This window comes from Nematolebias whitei, chromosome 1 (genome assembly GCF_014905685.2).
Source record: "Nematolebias whitei isolate Nwh7 chromosome 1, NemWhi1, whole genome shotgun sequence".
Lineage (NCBI taxonomy): Eukaryota > Metazoa > Chordata > Actinopteri > Cyprinodontiformes > Rivulidae > Nematolebias > Nematolebias whitei.
Window position 1 is genome coordinate 3601410 of NC_056498.1, and position 22289 is coordinate 3623698.

Here is a 22289-nt window from a genome sequence, read left to right on the forward strand (position 1 = left end):
CCCCCCCCCCCCCCCTCCCCCCAATAGGATTGTTCGAGTAGGTTCGGCTTGAGCGTTGTGAGACCAATGTAGATTATGGTACTTAAGGTAGCATTAGCCTACAGGTCCTTCTCAAAAAATTTGCATATTGTGATAAAGGTCATTATTTTCCATAATGTAATGATAAAAATGAAACTTTCATATATTTCAGGTTCATTGCACACCAACTGAAATATTTCAGGTCTTTATTGTTTTAATACTGATGATTATGGCATACAGCTCATGAAAACCCAAAATGCCTGTCCCAAAAAATTAGCATATCATGAAAAGGTTCTCTAAACAAGCTATTAACCTAACCATCTGAATCAACAACGTAACTCTAAACACCTGCAAAAGATTCCTGAGGCTTTTAAAAACTCCCAGCCTTGTTCATTACTCAAAACCGCAATCATGGGTAAGACTGCCGACCTGACTGCTGTCCAGAAGGCCATCATTGACACCCTCAAGCAAGAGGGTAAGACACAGAAAGAATTTGCTGAACGAATAGGCTGTTCCCAGAGTGCTGTATCAAGGCACCTCAGTGGGAAGTCTGTGGGAAGGGAAAAGTGTGGCAGAAAACGCTGCACAACGAGAAGAGGTGACCGGACCATGAGGAGGATTGTGGAGAAGGGCCGATTCCAGACCTTGGGGACCTGCAGAAGCCGTGGACTGAGTCTGGAGTAGAAACATCCAGAGCCACCGTGCTAAGGCTGTGTGCATGAAATGGGCTACAGGTGCCGCATTCCCCAGGTCAAGCCACTTTTGAACCAGAAACAGCGTCAGAAGCATCTCGCCTGGGACTGCTGCTGAGTGGTCCAAAGTTATGTTCTCTGATTACAGTAAATTTTGCATTTCCTTTGAAAATCAAGGTCCCAGAGTCTGGAGGACGAGAGGAGACACATAATTCACATTGCTTGAGGTCCAGTGTAAAGTGTCCACAGTCACTGGGGTGCCATGTCATCTGCTGGTGTTGGTCCACTGTGTTTTATCAAGGGCAGGATCAATGCAGCTAGCTATCAGGAGATTTTGGAGCACTTCATGCTTCCATCTGCTGAAAAGCTTTATGGAGATGAAGATTTCATTTTTCAGCACGACCTGGCACCTGCTCACAGTGCCAAAACCACTGGTAAACCATGGTATTACTGTGCTCAATTGGCCTGCCAACTCTCCTCACCTGAACCCCATAGAGAACCTGTGGGATATTGTGAAGAGAAAGTTGAGAGACGCAAGACCCAACACTCTGGATGAGCTTAAGTCCGCTATCGAAGCGTCCTGGGCCTCCATAACACCTCAGCAGTGCCACAGGCTGATTGCCTCCATGCCACGCCGCATTGAAGCAGTCATTCATGCAAAAGGATTCCCGACCAAGTATTGAGTGCATAACTGAACATGATTATTTGAAGGTTGGCGTTTTTTGTATTAAAAACACTTGTCTTTCATTGGTGGGATGAAATATGCTAATTTTTTGGGACAGGCATTTTGGGTTTTCATGAGCTGTATGCCATAATCATCAGTATTAAAACAATTAAAGACCTGAAATATTTCAGTTGGTATGCAATGAATCTGAAATATATGAAAGTTTCATTTTTATCATTACATTATGGAAAATAATGACCTTTATCACAATATGCAAATTTTTTGAGAAGGACCTGTACATTGACTCCTCAAAGATTGAGTTTTAACAAATGAACTGCATGTTGGCATAGTTAAAGTCCTCTTAGTCTCTAACTTAAATACACACAAAATTCATTCTTGCTTGGGGTGTTCAGAAACAATACCAAAAACCAATTAAACGATGTCTCAACATCGACAAAAATAGTGACTAAGCAACCAGTAAAACAACGTTTCAACATTGACAAAAGTAGTGATTAAGCAACTAGGAAACAACGTTTCGGTGCGTCACTCACTCTGAATGTCAGATTTGATCACGTTATCGTGTCTGGTAACATTACCCTAACTAACGTCACCCCCATTTGGTCATGGGGGACCACGGACACGGGTGAGGACGTCGCTCCATGAGCTAAAGTTAGGTTGCCCGGGTTGTACAGAGACTGTGTTGTCAGCCGGCTTGGCTGTAACCTGTGCACGTGTGACTGCCATCACCTCGGCTGTAGGTTGTACTGGCAGAGTTGCGAGCAGCCAGGAGGGGTCAGAGGACCTCTGAGGGCCATCCACGGCTCCATCCTTAATAGCTGGTTTATCTGTCCCCGATGACAGTACAACATCTTTGGTGTGGGATCCTTGGATCTCTACACCTTGAACTACCAATGGTAGGTAGTATCCGGTGGACCCTGACTGTTTCAGCTCGCAGAGGAGGCTTAGTTGTTCTGTCAGAGTCAGTTTCACCGGTTGGGTGTTTTCGGTTTCACAGGCTTTCGAAGGATAACTTACCGGGACTGTGTTCACTGTCGAGAGGTCCTCGGTGCCTTCTGTAGTGCCTGCTGTTGGGCAGTCTGTGACTGTCGCAGGAGGATTGAGTATTGGCAGGGGTTTGATCACTCTAGCCCAGATCGTCTGTGTACCATAATCTATAATCGCGTCAAAGCGATTTATAAAATCCTGGCCGACCAAAAATGGGAATGAGTCAACCATAGACACATATATCGGGTGGTATAGTGTCATCTCGCCAACCTGCATGCGAACCATAGCCCTAGCTGTCAGGGTTGTCGTCGTCTCTGCGAGGCCCTGCAATCCTATAGCACATTCTATGAGAGGTATTTCCCTGTGAACACCGTTAGCGGCAGTCCTGAGCTCCTCGAACAGTTTAGCTGACATAATAGTCATGTCGGCTCCACCATCCAGTAGGGCTTCATGTGTGACGACCCCTTCAAGTGTGATCGACAGGTAAGCATTATTAGTGACCCCCTTTCTGATCAGGTTACACAGGAACCTTGTAGGTTTTGGCCGACGTTTCTTCACACATTTACCTTTACCTGTGTAATCCTGGTATTTCTGAACCGTTGGTGCAGTTGCTGCTGCTCCTGAGAGTTAGGCTCTTGACGGGCTTCTGTCATTGATGTATGACATCACCCGTTCACTGTGTGTTGAGGGGCTCTCATTGTTTGCAACAACAAGGTCCTGGTGGCTGTCCATGACAGTGGCAACTTTGTTGTTTGTGTCACCCTGTTTGGACTGAACCGTTAGCACAGCTATTGCTGTTTCCAAGGTTTCAGTTTGTGACGGGTCACCGTCGGTGATGTGTGATTGTACCCCCCCTATCTCAGGTGAGGGCGTGTCAGAGTTTACAACAACAGCATCATGGTGACTGTCTGTGACAGCAGTAATGGTGTTGTCTGTGTGCTCTGACTTATCAGCAATGATATCGCCAACCAAAGCATTAGGTTGTTTGTCCGTGGCAACACCTTCCAGCAAGTACAACAACCGATGCACCCTGTCTGTCTCGTCCGAGCTCAGAGGACTGTGGTTCTTTTTCTGGACCTGCTGCTGTTTCTTTTTCGTCTCAGGCTGTTCAGCCCGACGTGGTGGGGAAACAGCAACCCCCCCCTTTGGGGTTCCCTATGGGATCCCTGTTTGTATGGGCCACTTTTGTTGCTATACTTTTACCCTTAGGGCATTCGCCCCCCTTCTGGTACGTCCGTTCATCCTCTGGTTCCTTGGGAAACCATTTAGGATCTCGTCTGGACCAGGGGGCACTCACCTGTTGTGGTTTGGCTGCTGGGAAACCTCGTTTCCTCTCGCCTTTTTTGGGATGGGGAGTCGAAGCTCTCGTCCCTTCCAATTCTAATGACTGTGCAGGAATCCACTCACCTGGGTACACCTCAATGGGTGTTTAGGCCTGTGAACGTGCTTCAAAAACATTCACAGCACAACTTTTTATCTCACTGATGGATTTCTCTTTGAAATTAGACATCATTTGCACTAACATCCTTATGTCAGGGTGGAGATTTTTGCTGAACACGTACTTAAACGGTTCCTCTTTCTCCATGTTGGCCTCGTTCCTGTAACCAAAATAAGCCTGCAAAATCCTGGAATAATATGCCCTGGGGTGCTCATTCTAACCTTGCATGACCTTGTCGGCGGCTGGATAACCGCCAGGTCCCGCGCAAGGGGAATACTCTTTCATAAGAGCAGCACATAACAGGCGGTAATCCTTTCTTGTGGCATCAGGTTGACGCTCTATGAAGGAAAACACCGTCCTGGATGAAGTGAGCCTGATCAAACCTACTTTATCCACAACTGTAGCGTTGGGATAGCTTCTTAATTGGAAGTCAAGGTTGTCCAGATAGGCCTTAGTGTCAGTTGAACCTAACGGCCCTAGCTTAAAGCGGTTGACATATTTTGCAATTTTGTACAAATCCGAAATTGGGAGCAAAGGCTGTATTATCGGTATCGTAGGAACCAAAATGGCACGTGGAGGTGTGTCGCTAGACACATGTGGAGGTGACGGAATGGGATTAAGAGCAGGAGGTGCAGCAAAATCCTTCTGAGGTGGTGGTGGGTGACCTGGACTCTGACCTTGTACATCTTTGAGTTCCAGACAACCTCGCCCCACGTCAGAAATCTCATTTGTTACAGCGGCTAGTTTCGCCTCACAGGCTTTTAAGCGTTCCTGTGATGTATGACATTCACTTTGTAAACGCAAGCTTTGTTGGACTAATGCCTCCTTTTCCAATCTGCACTCGTTCAGAGCTTTTGATGTGAGCTGCAACTGTTGTAGCGCCTCATTGTCTAAACACAGTGCTTGGCACAAAATCTCTCTTTCCCTCAGCTTCTCCTCATATGAGTGAGCTTGTAATGACAGCTGAGCTTGTGAGAGCTCTCTGTCACATTTTAACTCATTCGCACAGGTCACCTGATCCAATTTAGACTGTGCCATGAGTTTGAAGTACTCCTCTGTTTCGCTGTTTAACCTTATTTCAAGGTCGTCAGCTCTGTTCGCCTCCCTATAAAATGTTGCCTTCAATAAGAGTGCTAACTTAGCCAGCTGGTCATAGCTTGACTTTGTTCTGGCTGTAGAGGTCACACTCTCTGCAACATCTTTCAGCTCGTCCAATAACTCTTTTGAGTTCATGTAGTCCACCTGTTCACTATATGGATTTGAGGATTCTGTGAGCAGCGTTAACGCTTTCTCCAACCAGTCCTTCATCTCACAAGGAGCAATATTCCTTTCTGTCACATCTGCCATGGTTATTCACTGTTCAGCACTTATCTGGTGACACAGTTTGCCAACTTTAGAGTTTTTAACAGGTAAATATTTGTATTTAAGTGAGCAGTGAGTTTCACACACTATTTTAGATCTGGGTTCCCTCAACAGTACTGTTATAAGCCAACTTCTTCAAATGAATGGGCACTTAATTGTAAGATTCACCCCAATGCATGAATATTCTAAGCAAATGCCTCCTTCTGGCAGTGTTACTTAATGAGCTTAAATCTAACAGATACAAGAACCAGGCCTTTCCCAGTGTTCAGTTACTCTAAAGCACTTAAAATTAAATAAACCTGCAATTTTTCTAAAAGTCTCACAGCAACTTTAGTTTTCAAACACTTTTTAAGCAGTTCTATATACCAGAAATTTGCTATTTAAAACAGTAACTCATAAAACAGGCTGGATGAACAAAAAGAAAAAAATGAAAGGAAATGAGCAGTCTCCCTTCAGGAAAACTGTTATACTCCTCTTTCAACAGCAGGTGGCGGTGTAAGCTTATTTTTACCAGCAGAAGTCTATGACAACTTCCTGTGGATCTTTCTGTTGACATCCGGTTGTTAGCCGTTAGCTAGACGTAGCACACGGTCGAACATGGTCAAATCAGCACTTTCTGAACGGATTTAAAGCTTAAACGTGGTGTCGATTTAACAAGCATGTCTATTTGCATGAAAACATGAGTTTTGGGAACAGTGACAGGCTTCATTTAGCAATTTTAAACACAGAGGAGGGCTCGGTTGAACCGAGATTCATTTCTGGGGTCACGTGACTTTACAGACATGTGAGCAACGGGGTGGGCTTTACAATCCATCAGAGGGAGTGGACGCACAGACACGTCACCCGTTTCTCAGCGAATCAGAACGATCCAAACAGCGGTTTTCAACCAATCACAGCTCGTGATTCCAGCTCTCATTGTTAGCAGTTAGCATGCAAAGTCCGGTCAACTATCACCCATTAAACTTCAAAACTGCACAGTTTACTGTTAAAAATGTAACGGATCAGCATTCAACAGCGGTCTGAGACGGCGCTCAGCTTTAAAGCAGCGTTTGTCAAAAATGTACGGAGCTCAGCCTGATCTTATAGGAAACGGGCAAAGTCAAGACATGTTATTTTGTGTTATTCTGCTAAGTTTCATGCCTGGTTGTTAGGCCTCGAAGCTTTGGATAAATAAAGCCATGTGTTACTCAACACTTACACTTACACACTCAAATAAACACGAATGTATATGACACGCAGGCACACAGACATACACACAGGCTCACTAAGACGCACACACAAACACACAGGCCCGTATGAGAAACACACACGTGGAAGGAGGAGAGCAGAGCAGAAGAAATGTCTTCTCTTCTTAATAAAAATTACCAGTTTCAGATGAATGAGAAATATGTGGTTATAATGAAATCAATAAACAAGTAGATGATCAAGTGATATTATAAACTTTGTGATTTGAAAATGTAATCTTTATGATTTTACAATGTAATCTGTTTTTAAGCTTAGTAATGATGAATGTTGAAAGGAAAAAACCTGTAGCTTCGTGTATGTTCTAGAAAGAAGTTACAAGCTGAGGTATTACGCAAGGGGGAAGAACCCTGGAACACGGCTCTGAGCAAATCAGAATAAGACAGCACAGAATGACTGTGCATTATTGAACAAAATACACCCAGATTTTAATATGCATTAGGAATGACTTGCAAAGTCTCATAAGAAGCCAGTGAAGTCGGATCAATGTCCAGCCCAAAAGGGATGGGTCAAGCCTGATGGGGTGACTGGTCTGGAGATGTCAGTCAAAGTTTCAGGCTTTATAAACGGTGCTTTCAGTGAAAACTCTGCTGTTTGGGGACCCACTTCACAAAGCGAGGGAGCTCAGGACAAGATCCGAAGAACCTTTGGACGAACTGTGGATTAATAGGGCAATTTTGAATGGTCTTTGCTGGAGAAGAACTAGGGTGAAATCCATTGGAATAAGTTTCCTTTTTGGAACTATTTCTTTAACCCATCAGCCCGGATTAAAACCTAAACCCCTTTTTCTTCAAATTCAACCAGATCGAGGACCAGGAGTGGCCCACATCTGAATACGAGATGGGGAAATCTGCCTCTTACTAATTCAGAAAACATGGTAAGGGGACGCTCCTCAAAATTAATCCTTAATGAAACCTTATCTCAAATTATAGCAGTGGTGTATGAATTGACAAGTAGAAAAATCAATTATATTAAAAACCTGCTTGCTCAGAGTTGTAGAAGGGTCTTTCTTGTGGTGAGAAAAAATCTGTTGAGGCAGGTAGAGAGAGTAGGTAAACTGTGTGGGTACTTGTGTTCCTGAGGGAGACCGGGCATGGCCAGCTGGACTGAAGGGAGTCCGACACCAGGCACAGAGGAGTCCAAGCGCCTGTTTCAAGCCCATCCACAGGGACCGAGATCTACCTTGCCCAGGAAAGGTCAACAACTAAAAAAGGGACTAAGGAGTGAGAGTTATTCATCACGTAATATCTGTGTAATCCAGTGTAATCATTATTGTGCTATACCGCTGTTCCCCTGCAAAAGTTATTGATTAAAGCAAAGCAAAACGTAAAATTCTGGATTCTTATTTCAAACACCCCTTTTGTTCATGGAAGTGGAAAACATGGTTCTATGAAACAACAGAAGCGTGGGAGGTTTTAAACAGTTTTATTAGCTTTTGATTATAAAACAACATCCATGAGCCTTGTGCCTAGGCTCTAAAAATCACCAGATCGATTAACAATTGCAACGCTAAATCAGGAGATGAGCTACCGTTAACTTGTGCTCCCTCGTCTGCCAAACATCCCCACTCCGGCTGCTAGGTTGGGCGAGGCACAAGGTGAAACTTTGGATGTGGTGCAAGGATTGAAGGTAGTTAACAGTCTGGGTGAATCATCTCAACACAGCCTAAAACTAAAACTCTCCTAGGAAACGGCTGTGGGTAATACCTGAGCCCTAGGATTAGTTTTGAGACCCGTTGGAGGAGAGGCTGCAGTGAGGGCGTGGCACATGTCCTGTGCCTACCTCACTCGGAAAGTAAGACACATTTTATCCATTTAAAACACCACTCGTTCAACGAGTCCAGTGAACAGAACCGAGTCAGACAGAACCCCCTCTGCTACAGTTTAAACAGAATAAAGCGTTTTTTCCACAGCATGCACAGTATGTTTTCATAGATGTAGTTCTTGGAGGGGTTTTCTCATACAGAAAAGTCTTGTTGTGGCTTGTCAAGCCATGTTATATCGTTTACCGTTATTATTGCTGGTATTTTTGGGCCTTTTCAATCATATTGAATTAGTACGTTGGCTACAGCGACGTCAATTGGCTTAGAGTGTATAATGTCTTCCTTCTTTATGGGCTTTCTGGCACGAGCAGGCATGACAGCAGTGGATTAATTTCTACCTGACGGGCCAAGAGCAGGGATGCTTCACTCTTTCCTTCCCCCGGAGCTCTGCCCTCTTCTCTTGTCACTTATTCCTTATAGAGTTCTAGACAGAGAGGTGATGGTTGTGGCATGAGGAGCCTCTGGCAGGTTGATTAATGGGAGATCTTGGTTTAGGATTATCTCTGCTACCAGTTGAGCCCACGTTGTTAGCTCCCAGGGGCCTTTCCAGCCACCTTTTTGAGCTTCTTCTTTCACTTCATCAGGCAGCTGGTTTACTTCACCACCATCTGTCCTCGGTGGGTCCCTGAACACCCTGAAGACCAGTGGAAACTGGTTAGTGCTGAGAGGTGCGTTTCTCACTTTTCCCATTGAGGGATTATAGGGCCAGGCTTGCTGCACTGATTGTTCGAGCAAATCCTGAGGGTTCCAACATTTCCTTTTCTTTTTAGCCTTTTCCCCCACATTTGCTTTAACTATCCCTGGATATAAAGGTGGGGCAGAGGGTGTTGCGTTCGGCCCTTGGTCATACTGCTGCATTCTTGGGGTTTATTTTGGGGCCTTGGGTTTTCTATCGTCCAACTGGGCTTTAAAGGATTTGAGGGGGTCATAGTATCTCCTTACTTGCCAACCCACTGCCCTTTCTGAGTGCAGTTGCTGACCATTTTGCATTTCTTCTTGACAGCTCCCGCAGCATTCCATGACGGTTCCATTCCACTCACAAGTACAGTCTCTTGGGCCTTTGCCACTCAGATCCCATTGTGTTATTATAATCATCCGAGGTAGGACAGAGACTCTGCACTTCCCACAAATAAACACATCCATTACTTTTACAGGTTTTACTTGGAAATCTCAGACATGCTGCTTACTTGCTCTAGGTTTGAGGGGGTTCTTTTTCTCTGGGCCTTCCCAGAGAAGGGGTAGACCACTTGCGTCCAGGCAGATCACACAGTTGTTTTCCAGCTTGTTCCATCTGAGGGCTTCATCTTCTGTTGACAGGTAACCTTTTTTAGCATATTCCCATGTTTTCAGAGCCCTACTTGCACAAAGCTCTGAAGCTGTTCTTCATAGGATAACTCCCCCGCATATAGTGGCAATTCTAAAATAGGGGAACGTGGTGCTTGGTTCTTTGGCCATACTCCGGTTTCTGGTTTCAACTTAGCTAGGAATTGGCTTCAGTTGCTCTACTCCTTGGATCCCTTTCTTTACTAACTCAACTGTCTTTTTGTCTAACAGTCTCTTCACTCTGTCTGTGGCATTGTATTTGGGCCTTACTGCCACTGCTGATGTGTGATCCTGTGCTCTGACCCACACCTTCTGCCCCACCTTGAATGAGGTTTCAGGGTCTGGCTGTTCCTCCTTATCATCGGAGCCCCGCCCAGTTTCCTGCGTGGTGAACTATCGTTGGTTAAGCTCCTCTGAGGGGGACGGTCTATCAGCTCGACACCTGTCATTCAAGGCCTGTCCTATTTCCACAGTTTTAGTACTCCATTCTTTGGTATTAGCATTTTTAGCTATCCAATTTTTGACTAAACCTATGGCTCTTTCGGCCACTCTGTTGGCTTGAGGTGTGTAGGGAGGTGAATACACACGAATTACCCCAAAAGTCTGGCACCAGTGATCTACTTGTGCATTGCGAAAATGCGTTCCATTATCAGATCTCAGTTTCTTTGGAATGCCTAACGACCCACAGACTTGCTCTAACATGCTAACAACACTGTTGCCATTAGCTTTTCTTGCTGGCTTCACTACTACATATCCTGACATCGAGTCTGCTAGCACTAGAAGGTATTTCTCTCCCTTCTTGCCTGTGACTCCCATAGGCCCAGCTACATCCATGCATACTGAGCCCCAGGGTATGGTGCTTTTGATAGTTTGCCCATCCACTCAGTGCGCTCGACTTCCTGCGTTGTACAGAACACATACTTCGCAGTCCTGTGTAGATGAACATATTCTGTGATATATTCATAAATTAAACGGATTCATTCATTTTTCTGGACTGAATAATATCGTGCATTTAATTTAATTAAATGTAACGTGAGACGTTAATTTTCTTTGACCCATCAAATGAATGTGGTCATTTATTAACAGAATCAAGTTTAACATCAAACATTTACATTAATTTGGCAAATTGAAAAATAACAACATGGCTTAGTTAGCTAGTTTTACAAGGAGGAAACCATACGGCCATGGTTTCCCCATTTCAAACTGTACAACAGACATTTCTAAAAATATCTGGAATGATTTCTAGCAGATAGAAGAGTTTAAAGTTGGAAAGATGAAGTTTAGAGGGAGGGAGATGGTGTGTGTGAGTGAAAGTGTTGAACAGAACGGCACCCTCCATTCAAACCCAGCTTTCCTCGGTACGCTCGGTAGTAAACTCGACATTACCTCTCTGACGATGAATCAGCGGATACGGAGTTCCATTTAACGCTACCAGTCCAGCGCCTCCGTAGGATGGCAGAGAACCGTCCGTAGTGGTGGCGGGACTTCATCAACAACAGTTCACCTCACGAGTGGACTCACATGAGTGGAGTCCTTCAGAAGTTCCACTCAGATGTGGAAGATTGCATAATTCCCAAAAGACTCGGAAGAGCTCTGGATCATGTCTGGACTTCTGTTCTCCCCAGCACTTCTTCCGTTCGGTTCTGCTCCCAGAACTGAACTCGACTGCACTCGACTGGAGTTGCAAACGACTGAAGCTGGTTTGAACTAGGAAGTACCGACATTTAAAGAGTTCTATTTCCGGTTCATTTGGGAGGTTCCTGATTGGTCAAATCGACCAGACAGGGGTGTGTTTTTGTGACGTAAGAGGTCACTAGAAGTCAGAAAAACAGAAAATGTTTTGGAACAGATTGAAAAGGTTTTTAGAGACAGACGAGAGAAATGTTTGGACGAGTTGGGTGAAACAGGTGCCAGCTTCTCTATATTACGTCTGAGAGGATTTAAAAACATGACAGTTCGTTCCAACAACTTGTTTTCGACCTTTGACCAACTTCACAATTTGCTCATTTCAGACAGAAGATCAGAAAATGCATGAATTACTCCGTAACACATTCCAATTTGATTTCTACTTTGAATGAGGATTAAAAATCACTAATACTGTTTCACAGTTGATTAAAAATGATTAGTTCACTTCAACATTTAAAAATGGTTTGAACTAAACACACTTTGATTATCAAACATTTGTAAAAATAGTAATGATAATAGAAAAAGAGAGTGTTCTTTCAATTGATCAGTGCAGGACACTTAGAAAGTCTCTGGATGAACTTAATCTTGTGTTTCTGGACTCAAATCAATGAAATACAGTTCTTGTTCCAGGCAGGCCCTCAAGGCCAGATTTTGACCTGAGGCTTAGTTCACTACACCTGTAGCACCTTGCGGATTTGTTTTAAAGGGACCCAGAGCTCCTGGTTCTCCAACTCCTTACGTGTAGGTTGCATGCCTGCATGACCGAGGCCTTCATGCACGCCCTGCACAACCTCTAACACGTACTCTTCTGGGACCCTCCGACCCTCGGAGGTTCTATCCCACTTCTCGATCCCGACAAAAACTATTTTTCTCTGCTGGTCGTAACTGTAGTGAACTAGGTCTCCAACCAAAACCTGCCTCTGAAGACCTTCATGGGACAGGAACTGTTATTTCATTGATTTGAATCCAGAAATACAAATTAGCTCATCCAGAGACTGTCTGATTGTATCCTGAAGTAATCAATTGAAAGAACACTCTTTTTTTATATTATCATTGCTATTTTACAATATCTTGATAATCAAAGTGTGTTTAGTTCATATCATTTCTAAAGTTGAAGTGAACCACTCATTTTAAATCAACTGTGAAACAGTATTAATTATTTTTAAACCGCAATTAAATGAGAAATCAAGTTAAATGTGTATTTACAAAGTAATTATGCATTTTGATTTTCTGTCTAAAGGAGAAGTAGTGATGTCGGTCAAAAGTCAGAGACAGCCAGAAAGAAGTTATTAGAACAGGCTGTATTGTTTTTAAATCTAGCAGACGGTAAAAAAGAAGCAACTGGCACCTGCTTCCTCTCACTCCTTCAAAACATTTCTCTGTCTGTACTAAACGTTCCTAAACATTCCTGCTGTCTTTTTGACTTTTAATAACCCTTTGACATCACTAGAACCACCACCTGTTGGTTGTTTCAACCAATCAGGATGTCCTGAGTGACCTGAAGTGAGAACTCTTTAAAAGTCCACACTTCCTGGAACTACTCAGTCTACTGGGTCTTCTGGAGTCTAGCCCGTCTTCTGAAGTCTTGGATCTGAGTTGAACTCAGTCTTTGATGGAGTCTTCTCAAGCCTTGTGGAGTCTTCCACTCCTGAGTGGGATCTCTGACGGACTCACAGATGCTTGCTGTGAGTCCACACGAGTGTAATGCCTCCAACTTCAAAGGGAACTGAGCCTGTTTGTTGAACAGAGTAAATCGACACGACTTCTGGCAATGACCAGCCGCTCTTACCGGAGACGCTGGAAGGTAGCGTTGAAATGGACCCGACACCGGAGCTGATTTATCTCCTGCGAAGGTAACGAGTCGTGACGCGCTAAGTGTACCGGTGGTTTGAGCTGGTGATTGAAAGAAGCATGCCCTCCTGGTCAACAACATGCTCTTCACCCATCCTTCCTTTCAACTCTTCTATCTTGCCAGTAATCTAGATGCCTTCAGAAATGTCTTGTTGTCTTATTAGTAAAGTGTGCCAAGTTTTATTGATCAGAACCAGATCAGCTAATCACGTGTACATGTTTTTATGTTAAATTTTGATTCTGTTAAATAAATGATCATATTTATTCTGATGGGTCAAAGTTAATTTAACGTCTCTTGTCACTGGTTAAACAATCCTCACAGTTACCTTGTCACATGGCATTAATTTAACTAAAAAAAGAAAGAACCCGTTATATTTAAATAATTAGTAGTGAAGGTACAGCAAAGCTGACCTTGACACACTACATAACGATCGACTTCTTCATTGCCCTGCCAGTATTTTCATTCTCTAGTGTGGGACTTTTGGTGCTCCACCTCTAACTGCAGATTTAGCCTGAGTTCAGCTATTTTCTTCCACAAGTCCTGGTGAGCCACCACTTTTCCCTTAGCACTCTCTAATCCATTCTCTTCCCATATGGATAAGTCCTCATTTAAAGCTTGTGCACAGTAATGACTGTCAGTCACTACCTTTGCTCTTTTCACTTTTTTGTTTGTCAGTTCTAGCAGTCCTTCGAGTACTGCCGTAACTTCTCCTGTTTGCGCACTTTCTGGCACTCTCCCCCTCCTATGGCAGCACTCGTTCCCCAGATATTTGATGATAAATCCCCAATATGCTACCTGATCAGATCCCTTCTTGGATCCATCCGTGTAGCGAGTTCAGTCAGGCATTTTTTGTTTGTCAGGTGTCTCTTTCGTCGTTTTTCTTCTTGCCAGCTGTGTCGGTCCTATCTCTAGATCAGGGTCTAACAAGATGTCTTCCCATCTACCCTATCTTGTGTTGGTAGCTTTGGTACTCTCAATTGTTCCCTTTCTGAGATATTTGTGCACTTGGCTCTGTGTCATTACTTTAATAGGCTGTCCTTGAGCCAGATCTTTCAGCGTTCCCCAGTATCTAGCAAGCACTTCTAACTCTTTTTCTTCCTGAGGAAACTTTTTCTCAACTGAGGTTAACGTGTAACTCCAGAGAGTAACTAAACCTTCGTTTTCATTTTTGACTGTTATCATGGCATCGTCTCTCTCACAGCTAACTTCAGTTATGAGTTTTGTCATCAGGCTTCTTGGTTCTAAGCGTACTGCTTCCTGTATTTTTGTTCTGAGTTCTCCCAAGTCATTTTGGTTTTCAGCGGTCCAAATCCAAGCTTTTTTGTTTTTCTGTTAATTTTCTCCTTCTCTTTTCTTCAAGCAAGCATACAAGGGTTTGGCATATTTTTGATAGTTAGGGACATGATCTCTCAAATAGTTGCACAGGCCTAAGATCTTTTGCAGCTCGTTTTCGGACTCAGCGGTCTGAATTTGTTCGAGTTTCTTTCTGTAGCCCTCTGAGAGCCCCAGATCGGCTGTCACTTGAAACCATAGATAGTTTACTCGAAACTGTCCAAACTGACATTTCTTCAGATTCAGTTTCAGCCCTGCTTCTGTGACTCGCTGCACCACCTAGTCTTTCTAGATGTTCTTCTTCTGTGTCATCTGCGATAAACACATCATCGATGTAAACTGTGGCACCTAAGTCTTTAAGCACATCCATTACGGCTGATTGAAACACATTTGGAGAGTTTTTGTATCCTTGTGGTAATCGCTGCCAGACGTAGCTTCTCCGTTGATGGGTAAAAGCTGTTTTCCCTTGTGATTGTTTAGCCAGTCTGAGTGAGAAGAATCCGTTTGCCAAATCAATGCAGGATTTGTACTTTTTCACTTGTAGGGTTTTCAGAGTACCTTTTGGATTGATTAGGCTAGCTCGGTTGGCCACTGTTCATTTGTTAAGTGCCTTAAAATTGATTACTGGTCACCATCCTCCTCCAGCAGACTCAGGTTTCTTTACTGCCTGGATGGGGCTGTTAGTAATAGGATTTGCTTCTTCTTTTCTAATGATCCCTAAAGCACTTAATTCTCTCACAATTTTGTTCATTTCTTCAACTGCCCCTGGATTTAGGGGATATTGTCACACATGTGGATGCACTCCTCCTTCGATTAAGTGTACAAATTTTTGACCTAAATCCCCACAGTTGCTTTTAAATTTGGCTGCTGAGGCCGACTCGACGATTTGTTTTAACTTATCTTTCCCTGCCGGGGAGAAGTCGCTCTCATTTAATTTTTGCTCTGTTACTTCGGGGATATTTACAGGTTTATACCAATCTCCTATTTCATTTTTTCATGAGTTGGCCCTATTTTTACTAATCTGGATTTGAGCTTATCCAGTCGTCTATTCAGGGCTCTTCGGTCCCTTCTTGGCTTTCCTAATTCTTTTAAGTCTGTTATTGTCATGAGGTTGTAAGGTCCCTTTATCCATATAATTCCTTGCCATAAGCCAAAAGGCATCTTTTCTACGGTTCCATTAGCCAATTGAACCGTGAGGTGTCCTATTGTTTTTAAGTTTCTGCAGGTCATCGACACCTCTGCCCCAGAGTCTATCAGGTAAGGTTCTCCACCTTGTTTAGTGTAGATTTCATCCCCATACCAATAGGCATTATCAAGGTAGACCTACGACCTCTCGGCCATTATTTAGCTGGCCCTCCACTCCCTTTCACACGGGATTCTTTGAGGGCCTTCTTTTCTTCTGGGGTGAGCTTTGCATATTTCTCTGGAGGTATATATTTGCCCCCTTTCTGCTGTTCTAGACTTTAAGACTTCACTGCCTGATCTATTTGGGCGACTGTGGTTTCATGGGGCATTCTGGCAAAGGTGAGTTCTCCCCTTCTCCCTTTGGTTACAATTCTTAAGGCTTTAACGTATCTCTTTGGGGGAATTACTTGTTTAGGTTGGTACCAGACTGGTGTGAGGCGTTGCCCTTGATCCATACGTACATTTGCTCGTTGAATCTGAGAGTCCTCGTCGTCCAAATCCTCCAGGACCAACTTTTCATATTGGCTTTGAGCCGACTCCCCTTTACTCACTGGGTTTGTAGTGACATTCCCCAGCCACAGCTTTTTTGCTGTATCACACTCAGTGGAGCTAAGGACCATGGGCCACACATCTTTGATGTATTCCTCCATGGTCTCTTGGGGTCTTTTTTCTCTCATTAAGGTTTTCAGCTTTTTGTACTCATGATAACTGTCAGTGTCTGAGCCAGAGGCTCGGCTTTGTTCCATATGCCTTAGTTCAAGGGTTGATTGAGGCACATAGTACGATGGATTTGTTGCGGCCAGGCATGTGTCATCCTCTTCATCGGCCGATATTTCATCTAGAAATTTCTTTTCTGTTTCTTGGGCGTATTTGTAGGCAGTCTTTTTCATTCTTCTTAGCATCACATTGTGTACTATTCCCAAGTAAGCTGTTCTAAACTTACTGGTTAAGGGTTTGTGGGCTGCTAATGTGGGGTACGAGGGCATCATTAAAATGTTGGCCCACTCTCCCAAAGTAGCTTTAACAGTCAGTTCCACTGTCTCCTCTGACCTGTCTGCCCATACTGGTGGAATGTCATTATGATTTTGGCCAGCCTCAGGGATGTAGGTTCGGCGCCCATCGCTCGCCTGCACCGGACCCCAACTCAAATCTCTGGCCAACCTTTCTGACACTCTGTGTACGTCCAGTATCTCTACCCCCGTCTTTTGTCCTTTCCTTTGACCTATTCTCAATGGCTTGATTGGAACATCGTATTGGCCTGCTATTGATCCTAAGCTGGCACTACCTTCATCATCTGTGCCCTCCTGGCTCAGATCTGCATCTGGTTCTCCCTGTGAGCTCTCTTTGTCGCTCTCCTTGCTTTCTCCATTTAATGGTTGTATTTTTGCAAGTGTCTTACACCCTGACTGTCCCACTTGTGAATCTGCGTCACTTCTCCATTGTCTTGTGGCTGAACTTTTCAAGTCTTTTTCTGAAGGTGAGGTCAGAGGCGTTTTCGGTTCTTGAAGATTAATCCTTAAAGGGTCCTCGCTTTTCTTTACCCCTTGTGCTGTTGATGGTTTTTCTGCGTCCTCTCTCCCTAGCTTTAGGGGTTCCTCGACTGTTTTTTTTTCTCTGGTTTTGTCATTGAGGCTATGACCCTTGCTTTCCGGTCTTCATCTAGATGAGTGGGAGTGATATAATAATTATTTTTATGCTTTTATGTCAATTTTTACTCAACTTGTTTGTAATTAACTAGGAACTTGTGCTGCAGAAGAGATCTACTCAAGAGGAATGCAGTGTTAAACCTCTGTGTGTTCTGACTGTGAAACTTGGCCCGTTTTTTCAGATACAACACCCAGAGTTTCCTGAGAAGCATTTTTCTCCATCAAGCTTGCATACCACAGCCTTGGTTCTGCAAAACATGTTTTTGTGAGTTATTGTTCTGTAGCACAACTATCTTGGTAAACCGGTAAACATGTTTTGCTGCTCGCACGCGATTCAGGAGATTCAAGGTATAAAAGATGTAACACTCAGAGTAAAGACAGAGTCTGCTGGGGTTTCCGATCTCAACGCCCAGCTGTTTTGATGTCTGCCTTTACCTGGATCGTACATGCTCTCCGATCTAAGTGTCACGGTGAAGAGCATATGCATCATTACTTTGTGTTGTACTGAATGTACATTTATGTTTTTGCTTGGCTGTTATTTGTGGCAGATTAATAAATGACACTATTATTTCTAGAAGGGCAGTCTCTGACTTTTATTCATTGTACCGACTCTTCTCTTATCCTACAATTTATTTAAAGGAATTTCACAGAACATTCATCTTGGCGTCACGAACAGGATAAGAAAGAAGAGCTGTATAATGTTTAAAACAAAGAATAAAAAGAGTAAAAATGATGAGGCTAAAGTTGAAGAGGTTGTGCCTGGGTGGGATAAGCCCCCGTTTCAGTCAATGGCATTGTGTTTGCGAGGTGGAGGGGGACGCCCCAAACCTTGGAATGACTCATTAAAAGCAGAGAATCCAGATGATGTTTTAACTGCTTTGCGGGTCCTAGAGGTTAAAAAGAAAATGCCGGTGACTGGACTTCAGTGCAGAATGTGGGTGTGTGCTGCTGCTTGGAAGAAACTGTAGGAAGAGAATCAGGAAACACGAATGCAAATGTTGAGAGACAAACAAGTGCTTGAGGAAGCGCAGTCAGCTTGTTTATTGAGTAATCAGCATGTGCAGCTTCTGACTATGCAACTTGAGAGGATGAGTAGGGTAGCAGAGGGTGCTGTGGAGCAGGTATCCCGCTTGAAGAGAGAAAAATTCAGGAAAAAGAAGCAGAATGTGTCACCTAAGAGAATACGAGCCTTCGTTGCTCAGTTGGACACCGGATGAGATCCGTCGAGTTGGGATGGTAACATCTGGGGTGAAGATGATAATGATGATGATGATTACATTTGGACTGAGGATGATAAAACACCAGTTAAATCAGATAAGATGATGACCAAAGTAGCTCAGGTAGAGGGGAAAAATGTGAAACCAATAAAAAGACGTAGGAAAGAACAACAAATTATATCAGACATCAGACAGGAATGCAGAGATACGCACAATGTACCGATTGTAGATGGGAAGGGCAACCCAATTTGGGATTTGGTTCCACAAAACCAGCCCGCCCCTGTTATGAGAATGGTCACTGAAGATTATATACAGGAAGAACTGACTTATCTGCTAACGAGGCACAAACAACAGGCAGGTGAACCAATGGTTGTGTGGTTAGTAAGAATGTTGGATGAAAGAGCCGCCCAGGTGCAGATTGATGCAGGAGACGGAATGTCATTTGCAGGACTGTCGACTGATTCCACAGTAAACACAAACTTCAGACAAAAAGTGAGAGCAATGGGAGAGGGGGAAAAAACATTATTTGATGCGTATGCTGAGGCAGTAAGATTGAACTATCCCAGTTTAACAGATTGGCCCCTGCTGCAAGGAGGTTGGGTAACGCTAAAAGAATGTGTACAGAGGTTGATCAGGCTGAGTCTTAGGGATGCTGTGGTGTTAGAAATGGGAACAGATTATCTGGGACTAGCGGTGACAAAAAACATCAGAGATCAGTTAATTCGGTCTGCTCCCTCCTATTATCGATCTGCGTTGTTGGCCGTATTGATGGGGGCAGGAGAGGTGTCTGTTTCTGACATGCATGCTCGCATCTTGGAGCTGGGGACTCTGGGAGAATGGGGTCCAGGGCGTGCAGAGCCTAGGGTGGAACAGCGAGACAGAATGTACAAACCTATGGCCCGTGGGCCGAGAAGGGACGGTAGAGGCAATGCTTCGGGACCTCCTCGTGTTGCATACCGGAAAGCTTTGTTACAAGCGGGAGCTCCCCGAGAGGACATTGATGGTCTGCCAACTGATGAGCTGAGGGCACGGTGTCAGAAAAAGGGGTTGCAAGTGTATTGTGCTGGTTTTGACATGTCTATTCTCACACGTGTTTAGGAATGTGCTTCAGTCAGTATCAGCCCCTCCAGCACCCATTCAAAGACCAGCTGAAGAGTTTTATAATGAGCAGTTTGACAGGAGAGGGTCACAGGCAGAGAACAATGAGTCATCAGAGGAGGAAGTGCAGATAAGAGCAGTGAGACAGAAAAAGTCGAACAAGAAAAATAATGACAGGAAAACCAAAATCTACCCAGACTTGTCTGACCTGATGAGTTGGGATTAGGAATCAGGCCGAGCCCCGGAAATAAGAGTAATTAACTGGTCAATAAATGACATCAGACCACATGTTGAGTTAGAAATTTATTGGAGGAACAAAAATGTTCAGAGAGTGATGGCTCTCTTAGATACTGGGGCGGAGGCCACACTCATTCATGGCAACCCTGATAAAATCAAGGGGCCAGTGGTTCGCCTCTCAGGCTTGGGAGGGAATGTGATTTTGGAAAAAAATTGATGATACCTTTGAAAATTGGTAGAATGCCAATCAGGAAGTTTCAAGTTTTGGTGACTCCAGTGAAGGAGTGGATTTTAGGAATGGATGTGTTAGCTGGAATGACTTTACATTGACAACAGGGGCGTTTTGAGTTTGGAATAGAGCGACCCTTTCAGGTCAAAGATGTATTGGTGGGCAAAGTGAAAATGCCTCCTTTCCCCATTCCAATAGCAGCACAGATGGTGAGCATGAAGCAATATCGTATCCCTGGTGGACATGATGAACTTACTGCCAAAATTAAAGAGTATGTTGATTCAGGGGTGCTAAAAACATGTATAACTGCTTGGAACAATCCAATCTGGCTTGTTAGGAAATCAGATGGGTCCTGGAGAATGACAGTTGACTACAAGCAGTTGAACAAACACACACCTCCTCTCACATCAGCAGTTCCAGACACAATAACCATCATTGAAAGATTGTAACATCACAAAGGAACCTGGTATGGAGTGATTGATCTTGCTAACACCTTCTTTACCATTCCAATCCCTGAGAATCGAATGGAGCAGTTTGCATTCACTTGGGAGGGTAGACAATACACTTTCACCCGCCTGCCACAGGGCTATCTTCACAGCCCCACTATCTGTCATAGAATAGTGGCTGAACATTTAGATGGATTCACACTGCCCCCTGGGGTAATGGTATCTCATTACATTGATGACATCATGGTGCAGGGAGAGACACAGGAAGTGATAGCAGCTGTGCTGCCTCAGGTCATTGAAAACATGAAAAGTCATGGATGGGAGATTAATCCAGCCAAGATTCAGGGTCTATCACAGAGTCTGAAGTTTTTAGGCATCTGTTGGAATAAAGGAGAGAGAGATTGTTCAGAAAGCAAGAGAAAAGATTGTTGCATTTACTGTGCCACACACAAAGAATGATGTACAAAAATTTATTGGTTTGTTTGGATACTGGAGGAACCACCTTCCTCATTTGGGACAGGTTTTACAACCATTGTATCAGGTAACTAGGAAGAAGTGTCACAATCCTCACAGTTGGAACCCATTTGCAGGGAGGCGAGCGAGGCAGGAGTTTAAATAAAAATAATTTATTTAAACAACAAAACAAAAGGCTGTCGGTGCAGCAAAACTTACTTTGGCAAAAACAGGATCAAAAACAAGGCTGAACAGGACATCAGAGTACACAGGCAGAGCAGATCATCAGGTGGACAAAAAACAGACAGGACAGAGGAGGACTGAGATGTCTGTGAATACAGAACAATGACCAGACAAGGAGTGGAGGAGAGAAAGGCTTTTTATAAGACAGAGGGAGAGGGAGTAATGAGAGCACCTGGGCAGGTGGCTGATGAGGGACAAGTGTGAATGATAAAGACTGAGGAGTGGAGAGGCAGACTGAGGAGTGAGTGGAAAACAGGACCAGATACACAGGAACAGAAACCACACAAAGAGCAGAACAACAAGAGCACAAAAAGCAGAGTGGGGAACACAAACACAAACAGAAACAGGAAATGGTACAATCCTTACAAGAAGGAAAATTTTGCTTGGGGAGAAAAACAACAAATAGCTTTTGACCTGGCTAAAGAAGCCATTCAACAGGCTGTGTCTTTAGGAAAGCTACAGTCAGGAGTAGTGGAACTACAGGTGTCTGCTATTAATGACTATGCTAACTGGAGTTTGTGGCAAAAACAGGGAAGAGTGAGAAAACTACTAGGCTTTTGGTCTAGGAAACTGCCCCCTGCAGGAGTTCGATATACTCCTTTTGAAAAACAGTTGTTGAGATGTTATTGGGCTCTGTTGGAAACTGAAGCTCAAATTACAGGACATGAGGTTTTGACGAGAACTCACATACCGATTCTGAACTGGGTCATGAGTGAACCAACGACCCACAGGATAGGAACAGCACAAGAAGCTAACATCATTAAATGGAAGTGGTATGTGTCAGAGAGAGCTAAACCAGGGGAAAAGGGTGTGTCTGTTTTGCATGAACAGGTGGCACAGCTACTTATTAAACCATGTGACATGTCAGTAGTAATGGAGATTCCTGTACCCACCACTGTAAAGCCCCTTATCCACGGGTCTTTTTGGTACTCCTATGTAACTAGTTGTGGCCGATTGCGGGTTTTATCAACAATGCCTCTAGTGGTGGAACCCACCCCATTTTTGGGACCTAAATCACTGAGGTCCCAGGTCTGGTTCTTTTAGGGTCTAGTTGTGACATCAGCGCACTGTAGGTCACTGATTGGTCAGGGGGCGTATT